This window comes from Schistocerca cancellata, unplaced genomic scaffold (genome assembly GCF_023864275.1).
Source record: "Schistocerca cancellata isolate TAMUIC-IGC-003103 unplaced genomic scaffold, iqSchCanc2.1 HiC_scaffold_718, whole genome shotgun sequence".
Classification (NCBI taxonomy): domain Eukaryota; kingdom Metazoa; phylum Arthropoda; class Insecta; order Orthoptera; family Acrididae; genus Schistocerca; species Schistocerca cancellata.
In genome coordinates, this window is record NW_026046729.1 from 8,843,528 (window position 1) to 8,857,854 (window position 14,327).

A 14,327-nucleotide genomic window follows, 5' to 3' on the forward strand; every position below is an offset into this window, starting at 1 on the left:
TCTATCCTGTGCAAGCTTCTTCATCTCCCAGTACCTATTGCAACCTACATCCTTCTGAATCTGCTTGGTGTATTCATCTCTTGGTCTCCCTCTATGATTTTTACCGTCTACTAAATTGGTCATCCCCTGATGCCTCAGAACACGTCCTACCAACCGATCCCTTCCTCTAGTCAATTTGTGCCACAAACTTCTCTTCTCCCCAATCCTATTCAACACCTCCTCATTAGTTATGTGATCTTCCCATCTAATCTTCAGCATTCTTCTGTAGCACCACATTTCGAAAGCTTCTATTCTCTTCTTGTCTAAACTATTTACCGTCCATGTTTCACTTCCGTACATGGCTACACTCCATACAAATACATTCAGAAACTACTTCCTGACACTTAAATCAACACTCGATGTTAACAAATTTCTCTTCTTCAGAAATGCTTTCCTTTCCGTTGCCAGTCTACATTTAATACCCTCTCTACTTCGACCATCATCAGTTATTTTGCTCCCGAAATAGCAAAACTCCTTTACTACTTTAAGTGTCTCATTTCCTAATGTAATACCCTCAGCATCACCCGACTTAATTCGACTACATTCCATTATCCTCGTTTTGCTTTTGTTGATGTTCATCTTATATCCTCCATTCATGACACTATCCATTCCTTTCAACTGCTCTTCCAAGTCCTTTGCTGTCTCTGACACAATTACAATGTCATCGGCGGACCTCAAAGATTTTATTTCTTCTCCATGGATTTTAATACCTACTCCGAATTTATCTTTTGTTTCCTTCACTGCTTGCTCAATATACAGACTGAATAACATCGGGGAGAGGCTACAACCCTGTGTCACTCCCTTCCCAACCACTGCTTCCCTCTCATGCCCCTCTACTCTTATAACTGCCATTTGGCTTCTATACAAATTGTAAATAGCCTTTCGCTCCTGTATTTAACCCCTGCCACCTTCAGAATTTGAAAGAGAGTATTCCAGTCAACATTGTATGAGTGTATTCTAGTCAACATTGTCAAAAGCTTTCTCTGTGTCTACTCACCTATCTTCTGTGAGAAGTCATAAGGTCAGCAATGCCTCACGTGTTACTACGTTTCTCTGGAATCCAAACTGATCTTGCCCGAGGTCGGCTTTTACCAATCTTGAAGTCTGCGGGTATTTCTCCAGTGCCATACAACTTGCTCATCCGACGGAAGATCAATGCCATGGCTGGCTCTCTAACGGAATGTTGTCTACTCCGCGTCCTTGTATCGGCTTAGATCGTCACGCAGTATCATATCTCCCATTTCATCATCGTCTACATCCTCTTCCATATTCATTTCATTGCCCTCAAGGATAAGTCCCTTATGCAGACCCTCTGTATACTCCTTCCACCTTCCTTCTTCTTCATTGCGTAGGACTGGTTTTCCATCTGAGCTCTTGATATTAATACAGATGGTTCTCTCCTCACCAAAGGTCTCTTTTATTTTCCTGTGGGCGGCATCTATCTTATCTCCGTTGACATATGCTTCTACAACCTTACATTTGTCCTCTAGCTTTCCCTTTTTAGCCATTTTATACATTCTGCCGATTTAAATTTTTATATTTTGTATTCCCTGTACTTCATTTATTGCATTTTTATATTTTATAGTTTCATCAATTAAATTCAATATCTCTTGTGTTACCCAAGGATTTCTACAAGCTCTCGCCTTTTTACCTACTTGATCCTCTGCTGTCTTCACTATTTCGTCTTTCAAAGCTAATCTTCTTCTTCTACTGTATTCCTTTCCCTGTCCTTGTGAATCATTCCCTAACGCTCGCTCTGAAACTCTCTGCAATCTATGTTTTTTCAGTTCATCCAGGTCCCACCTCCTTAAATAACTGCCTTTTCGCAGTTTCATCAGTTTTAATTTGGAATTCAAAACCAATAAATTGTGGTCACTTCTAGCATACAGCGTCTAACTAGTACATCGTTTCATCCACAGTCAAACGGCGAAGCGGAACGTTTTTACAAACCTTCAAGCAGTAGATGGCCAAACTTCGAACCGCACATATCAGGGATCAAGCATTGCAAATGTTTCTCGTTTCCTATCGTTTGCATAAATGACATGGACAATCGCCGGCGGAATTATTACACGGCAGCCACCATTGGACCCAGCTCCATCCACTCCACCATCCTCACTATCTAGCACCGAAGGAAGGCCGCAGATACCGCTTGGCGCCGCATGATATTGTCTTTTACAGAGTTTTAAGCGGCAGCTGACAGTGGGCGCGACGCGAGATCCTTCGCAGACTTGGCGCATGCATCTATCTCATTTCCGACCAAGACGGACTTTTTTTTGTATGAGTTTTGGAGTTTATAAAAAAATTTCAATTTCGTGCAAAATTTCACCAATATTTCGTACATGATAGTAATAATCACTAAATAATTGAATCATAAAAATAACCTTCAGTCTGAGAAAGAGTGTTTAGTTTTTTGTCAATTTATTGTAGAATTATAATAACTTACTTTTTACATCCGTTCGGATGCAAATTACCAAACATACGCTTTCAATTTTACAGTATATGGAGAAAATTATTTATTATAAACTATCATTTGAGTGAATTTACATCAAGTAAGAATTCATTACCGCTGTTTAGATATAAATGGAAATGTGAGAATATTTACTGACAACGTAAAACGACACCGTCTCGTAGTAAGACTGTTAATTCACGGAAATCTGTTTATATCATACTGCTGAAGCTGCGTTTTTTATGCATAAATGGCAGTGTGGATGCTCATGTACTGCATATAATTTACACTATTCTTTCTGAAAAATATTTGTTCATTACCACGTACTTCCCTCGACTAGATTAATAAATAAGTGGAAAATTTTGCACCGAACAAAATTCTTTAGATAGTAGGGAAGAGTTTCGCTTTAAATTGTATTTGAAGCTGATCACTTACTTCAAAGACATTGACTGACGTCATGTACGATACTTATAAAAAGACTTGTTTCGGTGTACTGAACGAAATGTCTCTCTCTATGTCTATAAATATCAATATTTCGTTGTCATGATGTTAACGCGGATAATCTTGAACGACTGTTATTTACTCTTGAATACTGTATTTATAATTTATAATTTGTTCTTACGGAAGAGTACCTTTTCATAGTACAGTAGAACTCCAATTACCCGAACTCCACCTTTCCGAATCGCTGATTACACGAATCGCAAAATAATGGATGATGAGTCACCGTTTCCAGGTGGCTGGTCCGGCCCCCCGTTTCTTTTGTTTTTCTTTTTAATCTCATTTTGTTAGTTACTGTTCATTCTATGTGTTCTGGATGGACGTACCATGACGCTTTTTTCAAGTTCATCGGTGACAATTAACGCAGTTATTTTGTATTACACAGGCCAGCTAAGTTACTCTCACCGAACACGTTGAGCTATCGTGCCGGCACTGTTAAAGTGTTCCTTTTGATGGTTAGCCGGTCTGTGTGGCGCTGACCTGCTGGCTATACGTGCTGATTTGCATGTGAGTGCATTTCGTCGTTCACCATGGCTTCCAGAAGAAAACGTGTTAGCGGATGAACTAAAAATTATAGAGCAATCAGTAAAGAAGTTGTGGGTAAACAGTTGGCTGAGATGTACGGTGCAGGACAAGTAACGTTTTCAGACATTAAAAGGAGTAAAGCAACATTTTTAAACTTCGTGATCAGTGCTTGAAAACGAAGATGGAAGTTAAAAAAAAATGGTTAAAATGGCTCTGAGCACTATGGTACTTAACATCTATGGTCATCAGTCCCCTAGAACTTATAACTACTTAAACCTAACTAACCTAAGGACACCCAGTCTTCACGAGGCAGAGAAAATCCCTGACCCCGCCGGGAGAGATGGAAGTTCGTCAAGAAAAACAATGAAGGTAGCAACAAACAAAAATTTAGAAGATGCCGTTTTCAAGTGGTTTTTGCAGTAACGTTCTGTGTGAAATTGTCATTTTAATGAATTAAAACCTCTTTTTCTTCAAAAATATTTTTTCTCCCGTTTTCAACAAACAGTACTGTACTTAAAGTCCGAAATTACTGTAATTAAAATATGTAAACCCTTCCATCAAAAACGCCTAATCATCCGCATTTTCGGATCTGATCCCAATTAATACGGATAACTGGAGTTCTACTGTAATTAACAAGCATATAATTGTAAATATTCGTCGACAGTTATCAGTGAATGTTTAATCTTCAATCGCATAACGCAATTTAAGGAAACTCTGTTATATGGAAACGTATTAAAATACAGAACAGTTATCTCTCTTCAGTGTCTGCGGACGCACGTCGGTTTCTGTATGCTCACATCATTTCAACACTAATTATCATACGGTCCTATCTGTCGGCAAACATTTTCTCTATAGACTTTGGGCGACTGTTGATTTGCGCTTTGTTAGAGTCAGCTTTTGTTTTTACAAGTAGGATTAATAGGCTCGTCTGTTAATATGAACAACGATTACACATTCATTTGGGTGACAAATGTACTTGTTAACCTCAATTGCACCCAATACTAATTCCGCGTCCTGATATTACTGTTAGCTTATTGAATTGGCCGGAGAATGCAATCAATAGCGAAATAAGCCCCTTTCACCGCCGCCTGAAATGAAATTTCATGAAATCTGAAAGAGGAGAGCGGAATAACGTTCAAAATCGCTCACAGCTGATATTAAAGCGTTATTCGGTACCTCATTTAATCTCGTGTTACTATTATTTTTGAAAGCGCTGTGTGATTGAACTCATTTCAGAACAAACGACAGTGGGACTATATAATCCGTGATAATTTTAAATCCAGACAGAGAGTTTTGTTGGTCATAAAATTGCGCAACGAGAAGTTAAAGATTGCTTGTGTCAGCTCTAACAACCCTACCACAACAAAGGTCAGAATTTAATGATTGTGATGTTGCTCACGCTGCTAAATACTGCATTTTCGGGCAACAACTAAGTTATTATGGGGCAGGTGTCATTAGAGCACAGTTAATAAAGTCACTTCATGTAATAATAAAAAAAACTAGGCACTCATCTGTTCGTGTTTCCCATGCTGGTCTCGTCGTAAAATCATGGCTCAATCGTTGAAAATCTAGGTGGTTATGATTCCAAGGTCGAATGCAAAGAGGCCTAGGTTTTATTCTGCTATATTCAAAAGTTTTGTAGATGCGCTTCACAAACCATTCTTGAAGATTACACTTTTGCTGGACAATGGTCATGTAAAAAAATAATCAGCTCTCCGAAATTAAGTTACACTTCCTTTTAATTGCTTTTATTGCAATATCACGTGACACACAAAACATCACTTCACAATACTAAACATACTTGAAAACATCTTCATCACAGTCACTGTTAAAGTTCACATTTTATAAGCTGACTACGTTAAGCGTCTTTCCAAAATGACGTCCAAGACTTGCCTTTCTCAACGTCCGACTCTCTAACAACTTAACAACTAACTAATAATCGCTTACGCGCCCAAAAATCGGAGTTACAAGTACGTCAAAGATCATAGTGACAGAAGAAAGAATACACATAAGAATAACATAATTGCAATGTAACCATAACGATGTATCACAAATGAAATCAAATCTGAATGTTGTCTCAGAAATATATCAGGTACTTTGCAGAAACACAGTACAATGTTACTGGTATCGAGAGGTTCAAGTGAGCTGCCGTAATGGTACGTAATTCAAGTACCATTACACAGCGTAGCCTTCACATTTGCGATGGATACATGACTTTAATAATTGATACTAAGAGCAGCTACAACAGAATGATGAAACACCCATTCTATGGACTCATTATGGAAAGTAACTTCTGTTACAGACAAAATGTACGCATTACTCCCTAGCACAATTTCAATGAAATAGCGTGGTCTGTTCACCAGGTGTACAGCATACTACCTAACTCAGTAAATTGGTGCAGTGATTTTCAACGATTATAATGTTTCTAATAGGAGAAAAATATTTTAACGGTGAATCAGAAAGTTGAATTTTTCTTGGGCTACTGCCTTCCACGGTAACACAGATTCGCCTCAGATCACCGACGTTAATAGCCGTCGGGCTGGCTGGTCTAGCACTTGGATGGGTGACCATCCGGTCTACCGAGCGCTGTGAGGCACGCTCAGGAGCTACTTGACTAAGAAATACACTCCTGGAAATGGAAAAAAGAACACATTGACACCGGTGTGTCAGACCCACCATACTTGCTCCGGACACTGCGAGAGGGCTGTACAAGCAATGATCACACGCACGGCACAGCGGACACACCAGGAACCGCGGTGTTGGCCGTCGAATGGCGCTAGCTGCGCAGCATTTGTGCACCGCCGCCGTCAGTGTCAGCCAGTTTGCCGTGGCATACGGAGCTCCATCGCAGTCTTTAACACTGGTAGCATGCCGCGACAGCGTGGACGTGAACCGTATGTGCAGTTGAAGGACTTTGAGCGAGGGCGTATAGTGGGCATGCGGGAGGCCGGGTGGACGTACCGCCGAATTGCTCAACACGTGGGGCGTGAGGTCTCCACAGTACATCGATGTTGTCGCCAGTGGTCGGCGGAAGGTGCACGTGCCCGTCGACCTGGGACCGGACCGCAGCGACGCACGGATGCACGCCAAGACCGTAGGATCCTACGCAGTGCCGTAGGGGACCGCACCACTACTTCCCAGCAAATCAGGGACACTGTTGCGCCTGGGGTATCGGCGAGGACCATTCGCAACCGTCTCCATGAAGCTGGGCTACGGTCCCGCACACCGTTAGGCCGTCTTCCGCTCACGCGCCCAACATCGTGCAGCCCGCCTCCAGTGGTGTCGCGTCAGGCGTGAATGGAGGGACGAATGGAGACGTGTCGTCTTCAGCGATGAGAGTCGCTTCTGCCTTGGTGCCAATATGGTCGTATGCGTGTTTGGGACCGTGCAGGTGAGTGCCACAATCAGGACTGCATACGACCGAGGCACACAGGGCCAACACCCGGCATCATGGTGTGGGGAGCGATCTCCTACACTGGCCGTACACCACTGGTGATCGTCGAGGGGACACTGAATAGTGCACGGTACATCCAAACCGTCATCGAACCCATCGTTCTACCATTCCTAGACCGGCAAGGGAACTTGCTGTTCCAACAGGACAATGCACGTCCGCATGTATCCCCTGCCACCCAACGTGCTCTAGAAGGTGTAAGTCAACTACCCTGGCCAGCAAGATCTCCGGATCTGTCCCCCATTGAGCATGTTTGGGACTGGATGAAGCGTCGTCTCGCGCGGTCTGCACGTCCAGCACGAACGCTGGTCCAACTGAGGCGCCAGGTGGAAGTGGCATGGCAAGCCGTTCCACAGGACTACATCCAGCATCTCTACGATCGTCTCCATGGGAGAATAGCAGCCTGCATTGCTGCGAAAGGTGGATATACACTGTACTAGTGCCGACATTGTGCATGCTCTGTTGCCTGTGTCTATGTGCCTGTGGTTCTGTCAGTGTGATCATGTGATGTATCTGACCCCAGGAATGTGTCAATAAAGTTTCCCCTTCCTGGGACAATGAATTCACGGTGTTCTTATTTCAATTTCCAGGAGTGTAGGTGCTCCCGTCTCCTAAACTGATAAACAGCCGGGAGAGCGGCGTGTTGGCCAAACGCTCATCCATATCCGCATCCAGCGACGCCTGTTGGTGAGGACGACACGGCGGCCGGTCGGTACCGTTGGGCCTACTTGGGCTTTTCGGAGGGAATTTAGTTTAGTTTACTGCCTTCATGCAGAGCAAATGAGAAGATGGTGGGCAACACATATCTCATACGAATGAATCAGAATGTCCACATCCCGTTGTCGTTCACGGGCATCACCAGACTTAAACGATGCCTGGCGTCAACGGCAAGTGTCAACAAACGTTTTGTCTGTAAAAAAAGTCGTTGACCATTATTTCATTTCCATCTATTGTTGAGATTTCTGCTCTTATCCGCAATCACCCCGATTTAACAACGAGGTAAAACGTTTTAGAAACGTTGAACTGAAATTAATTTATCAGTGCAAGAAGATACATTTTGGAAACGACCGCGCATAGCCATTTAGTCGTTTATTAGCACACTACATCTTTTTGAAGAGATGAACAGTCTTAGATGCAAAACAGTCTTTATTTTATTATATTTTGCCAATAATGTGTCTCACCTTGCCTAAGGCATTTTCCGTATCGTGTTATTAACAAAATATAAACTAATTAATCCTGTTTTCCAGCCAAAACATGTATCTCCGGTTGGTCAATCACCCCACCATGAACCGGAAAAATTCCGCATTATAATTGTTTTAAAGAAGTGTGTTTCAAGGGCATAAACTCGCAGGATGCCACAAGACAAATGAATCGGTTAAAGCAGCACCCATGCTAAAAATTTCCAGTCTCTGGCCACCTCGGTGTAGCAGAAGAGATCTGACTTAGACCCACTTACGGCGAATTTATGCCAAGTCAAGAGACCAGATTCGTCAGAAGAACTTTTGCTTGGCTCACAACTCACATATCAGATACTGATGTGACGGAATTCTAGGATACAAGCTTACGATGGGGAAATAGCACTGACGTAGCAGTGTGCTCTGATGCTATTAACATAAGAAAGCCATCTCCCCGCTTAATATGTTCACATATGACTTATTGTCTCCCTTGAGTTACACTGAAACCACAAAACACCGCACAAAAATAAAATACACACACCGCAGAAACTCTTATACAATTGTGAAATCAGTAAGTAAAAGATAACGAATTTGCAGGGAGCATGCTAAAATGGACTCACTCCCTTGTTATTAATATGCTAAAAATGACTTGCTCCTGTCTCAAAAACTTTTTCCCTTTCAGAGTCATCAAGTTTTACAACTGTAGTCTTGGTTTTGCACAAATCATAGATTAGCTTTGGCTCTTTCTATTTTATACCAGCTTCCTTCAGAATTTGAAACAGTGTATTCCAAACAGTATTATAAAAAGCGCATAATAATACATTTATTAATATCTCCGTCAGCTGCTACTGTTCGGATTGTGCTCTAACATCAGTGAGTCTCTTAGCAATTCGAAGCAATACGGCGCTATCCTCAACGAACAGCGCTACCTGCAGTGCCCTCAGCTACGATGATATCTTTTTTGTCGTGTATAAAAACCACGAACAGTGACGACCCGGAAAACTGATTGAGAGATTCGCCGGACTGTATTGCTATAACTGACACGGTGCCCCATTACAGGCTGTTAACAAAGGTACGAACATACGGAATAAGTTCACAGATACGTGAGTGGTTCAAAGACTTCTTAAGTAATAGAACCCAGAAAGTTGTCTTCGACGGCGAGTGTTCATCATAGACAAAGGAATCGTCATGAGTGCCACAGGGAAGTGTGATAGGGCCGCTGTTGTCTGTATATGAAGTGATTTGGCAGACAGGGTGGACAGCAGTCTGCTGCTATTTGCTGCTGGCGCTGTAATGTGAGGTAAGCTGTCGAAGTTAAGTCACAATAGGAAGATACAAGACGACGTGGATAAAATTTTCAGTTGGTGTGACGAACTGTAGCTAGCTTTACATGTAGAAAAATGTAAGTTAATGCGATTGAGTTGGAAGAACAAATCTGTAATGTTCAGATACAGTGATGCTAGTGTCCGCTTGACACAGTCAAGTTGTTTAAATATTTAGGCGTAACGTTGCAAAGCGATATGAAATGGAACGAGCGTGTGAGAACTGTGGTATGGAAGGCTAATTGTCGACTTGGGTTTATTTGGAGAATTTTAGGAAAGAGTGGTTCACCTGTGAAGGAGATCGCATACAGTGTTTCGGATCCGCACCAGATCGGCACGATGGAAGACATCGAAGCAGTTCAGAGGCGGGAAATATACACTCCTGGAAATGGAAAAAAGAACACATTGACACCGGTGTGTCAGACCCACCATACTTGCTCCAGACACTGCGAGAGGGCTGTACAAGCAATGATCACACGCACGGCACAGCGGACACACCAGGAACCGCGGTGTTGGCCGTCGAATGGCGCTAGCTGCGCAGCATTTGTGCACCGCCGCCGTCAGTGTCAGCAAGTTTGCCGTGGCATACGGAGCTCCATCGCAGTCTTTAACACTGGTAGCATGCCGCGACAGCGTGGACGTGAACCGTATGTGCAGTTGAAGGACTTTGAGCGAGGGCGTATAGTGGGCATGCGGGAGGCCGGGTGGACGTACCGCCGAATTGCTCAACACGTGGGGCGTGAGGTCTCCACAGTACATCGATGTTGTCGCCAGTGGTCGGCGGAAGGTGCACGTGCCCGTCGACCTGGGACTGGACCGCAGCGACGCACGGATGCACGCCAAGACCGTAGGATCCTACGCAGTGCCGTAGGGGACCGCACCGCCACTTCCCAGCAAATTAGGGACACTGTTGCGCCTGGGGTATCGGCGAGGACCATTCGCAACCGTCTCCATGAAGCTGGGCTACGGTCCCGCACACCGTTAGGCCGTCTTCCGCTCACGCGCCCAACATCGTGCAGCCCGCCTCCAGTGGTGTCGCGACAGGCGTGAATGGAGGGACGAATGGAGACGTGTCGTCTTCAGCGATGAGAGTCGCTTCTGCCTTGGTGCCAATGATGGTCGTATGCGTGTTTGGCGCCGTGCAGGTGAGCGCCACAATCAGGACTGCATACGACCGAGGCACACAGGGCCAACACCCAGCATCATGGTGTGGGGAGCGATCTCCTACACTGGCCGTACACCACTGGTGATCGTCGAGGGGACACTGAATAGTGCACGGTACATCCAAACCGTCATCGAACCCATCGTTCTACCATTCCTAGACCGGCAAGGGAACTTGCTGTTCCAACAGGACAATGCACGTCCGCATGTATCCCGTGCCACCCAACGTGCTCTAGAAGGTGTAAGTCAACTACCCTGGCCAGCATGATCTCCGGATCTGTCCCCCATTGAATATGTTTGGGACTGGATGAAGCGTCGTCTCACGCGGTCTGCACGTCCAGCACGAACGCTGGTCCAACTGAGGCGCCAGGTGGAAATGGCATGGCAAGCCGTTCCACAGGACTACATCCAGCATCTCTACGATCGTCTCCATGGGAGAATAGCAGCCTGCATTGCTGCGAAAGGTGGATATACACTGTACTAGTGCCGACATTGTGCATGCTCTGTTGCCTGTGTCTATGTGCCTGTGGTTCTGTCAGTGTGATCATGTGATGTATCTGACCCCAGGAATGTGTCAATAAAGTTTCCCCTTCCTGTGACAATGAATTCACGGTGTTCTTATTTCTATTTCCAGGAGTGTATTTGCTACCAGTAGGTTCGAACAACACCTAAGCGTTAGGGAGATGTTTCGAGAAATCAAATGGAAATCACTGGAGGGAAAGCGACATTCTTTTCGACAAACGCTATTGACAAAATATAGAGAACCAGCATTTGAAGCTGACTGTCCAATGATTCTATTGCCGCCAACGTCCATTGCGCGTTAAGGACCACAAAGGCATCGAAACAGTTCAGAGGCGGGCTGCTAGATTTCTTACCGGTAGGTTCGAACAACACCTAAGTGTTACGGAGGTTCTTTTCAAGGAAAACTACTGAGAACATTTAGAGTAGCAACAGCTGAAGCTGACTTTTGAAGATTTCTACTGACACAACGGAACCACGAATATACGATTCGAGAAATTAGGGCTCATGCAGAGGCATATAGATAGTCCTTTATCCATTGCTCTGTTTGCGACTGGAACAGGAAAGGAAATGACAAGTTGTGGTGCAGGGTACCCTCGGCCACGCACCTTACGCTGGCTTGAGGAAAGTGTATGAAGATGTGGATGTACTGATTGCAAACGATTCGCTGAATTTTATTTGATGGTAGGCATTCAACCCGACCGCTTACCTGTTGGGATGTTCCGTATGGAGATATTCTTTTAATAACAAATGACTTAAAATTATATCAGGCGCTTTCTGGATGTCAAGAAACATGGAATCGACAGAAGCTGCACTGTCTACTGACTATTTGCTCTCTCGATTGAACAAAGTGAGCGAGCGTTCACACGCTCGGTCTCTACGGAAACTGTGCTGACTAAGGCAGTGTAGTTGAACGACAAAGTTTACACTTTTAATTTGTCAACAGATCTGTTACCTCAGGATTAATGCTGCAGTAACAACACGTCCGCAGTTATGGTCGGTTATAGAAGGAGTCTGGTCGGTATTTCTGCACAAGACTTTCATCGGATTATTGAGTTCATGCCGCGTCGAGTATCTGCACTAGGCCGGGCAAAAGGAGGTCAGACACAATACTTGCAGCTATCCCATGATATTTGTTGTCTCAGCGTATGTCATCAACGAGTAAACTGAGAAGAATTATCTGGTGTTGCTGTGGTCTTCAGCCCGATCATTGCTTTTATGGTACTGTATGGTGCTTCCCACTTAAGCCATCATGTGCACGCCCCTTCATCTCTATCTATAGTATTCAAGCTTTGGTATTTCCTGAGAGTTTTCGCTCCTTGTTTCCCTCCGTCATCAGATTGATGAGTCTTTCATGCCTTGGGATGTGTGCCATCAACTGATTAGACAAATTGTGCCATACACTTGTCTTCTCGTCAGTTTGTTCCAGTAACTCCTCGATAGGTATTCTACTAACACTCAGATCTAAAAGAACTCTTCTTTAAGACATTTTCTTCTCACAAGAACACTTTACAGTCGACCTTCCATTTCCATACAGTACTCTACTCCACAGAAACATCTTCTGCAAAGACTTCCTAACTTTTAAATTTATGTTCAATGTCAACAAATTTCTCTTTTTCATACAGGGTGTTTCAAAAATGACCGGTATATTTGAAACGGCAATAAAAACTAAACGAGTAGCGATAGAAATACACCGTTTGTTGCAATATGCTTGGGACAACAGTACATTTTCAGGCAGACAAACTTTCGAAATTACAGTAGTTACAATTTTCAACAACAGATGGCGCTGCGGTCTGGGAACCTCTATAGTACGATATTTTCCACATATCCACCATGCGTAGCAATAATATGGCGTAGTCTCTGAATGAAATTACCCGAAACCTTTGACAACGTGTCTGGCGGAATGGCTTCACATGCAGATGAGATGTACTGCTTCAGCTGTTCAATTGTTTCTGGATTCTGGCGGTACACCTGGTCTTTCAAGTGTCCCAACAGAAAGAAGTCGCAGGGGTTCATGTCTGTCGAATAGGGAGGCCAATCCACGCCGCCTCCTGTATGTTTCGGATAGCCCAAAGCAATCACACGATCATCGAAATATTCATTCAGGAAATTAAAGACGTCGGCCGTGCGATGTGGCCGGGCACCATCTTGCATAAACCACGAGGTGTTCGCAGTGTCGTCTAAGGCAGTTTGTACCGCCACAAATTCACGAAGAATGTCCAGATAGCGTGATGCAGTAATCGTTTCGGATCTGAAAAATGGGACAATGATTCCTTTGGAAGAAATGGCGGCCCAGACCAGTACTTTTTGAGGATGCAGGGACGATGGGACTGCAACATGGGGCTTTTTGGTTCCCCATATGCGCCAGTTCTGTTTATTGACGAAGCCAACCAGGTAAAAATAAGCTTCGTCAGTAAACCAAATGCTGCCCACATGCATATCGCCGTCATCAGTCCTGTGCACTATATCGTTAGCGAATGTCTCTCGTGCAGCAATGGTAGCGGCGCTGAGGGGTTGCCGCGTTTGAATTTTGTATGGATAGAGGTGTAAATTCTGGCGCATGAGACGATAAATGGACGTAGGCGTCATGTGGACCGCAGCTGCAACACGGCGAACGGAAACCCGAGTCCGCTGTTGGATCACCTGCTGCACTAGCTGCGCGTTGCCCTCTGTGGTTGCCTACGCGGTCGCCCTACCTTTCCAGCACGTTCATCCGTCACGTTCCCAGTCCGTTGAAATTTTTCAAACAGATCCTTTATTGTATCGCTTTTCGGTCCTTTGGTTACATTCAACCTCCGTTGAAAACTTCGTCTTGTTGCAACAACACTGTGTTATAGGCGGTGGAATTCCAACACCAGAAGAATCCTCTGTTCTAAGGAATAAACCATGTTGTCTACAGCACACTTGCACGTTGTGGACAGCACACGCTTACAGCAGAAAGACGACGTACAGAATGGCGCACCCACAGACTGCGTTGTCTTCTATATCTTGCACATCACTTGCAGCGCCATCTGTTGTTGAAAATTGTAACTACTGTAATTTCGAAAGTTTGTCCGCCTGAAAATGTACTGTTGTCCCAAGCATATTGCAACAAACGGTGTATTTCTATCGCTACTCGTTTAGTTTTTATTGCCGTTTCAAATATACCGGTCATTTTTGAAACACCCTGTAAATGCTGATAAGCACATAGG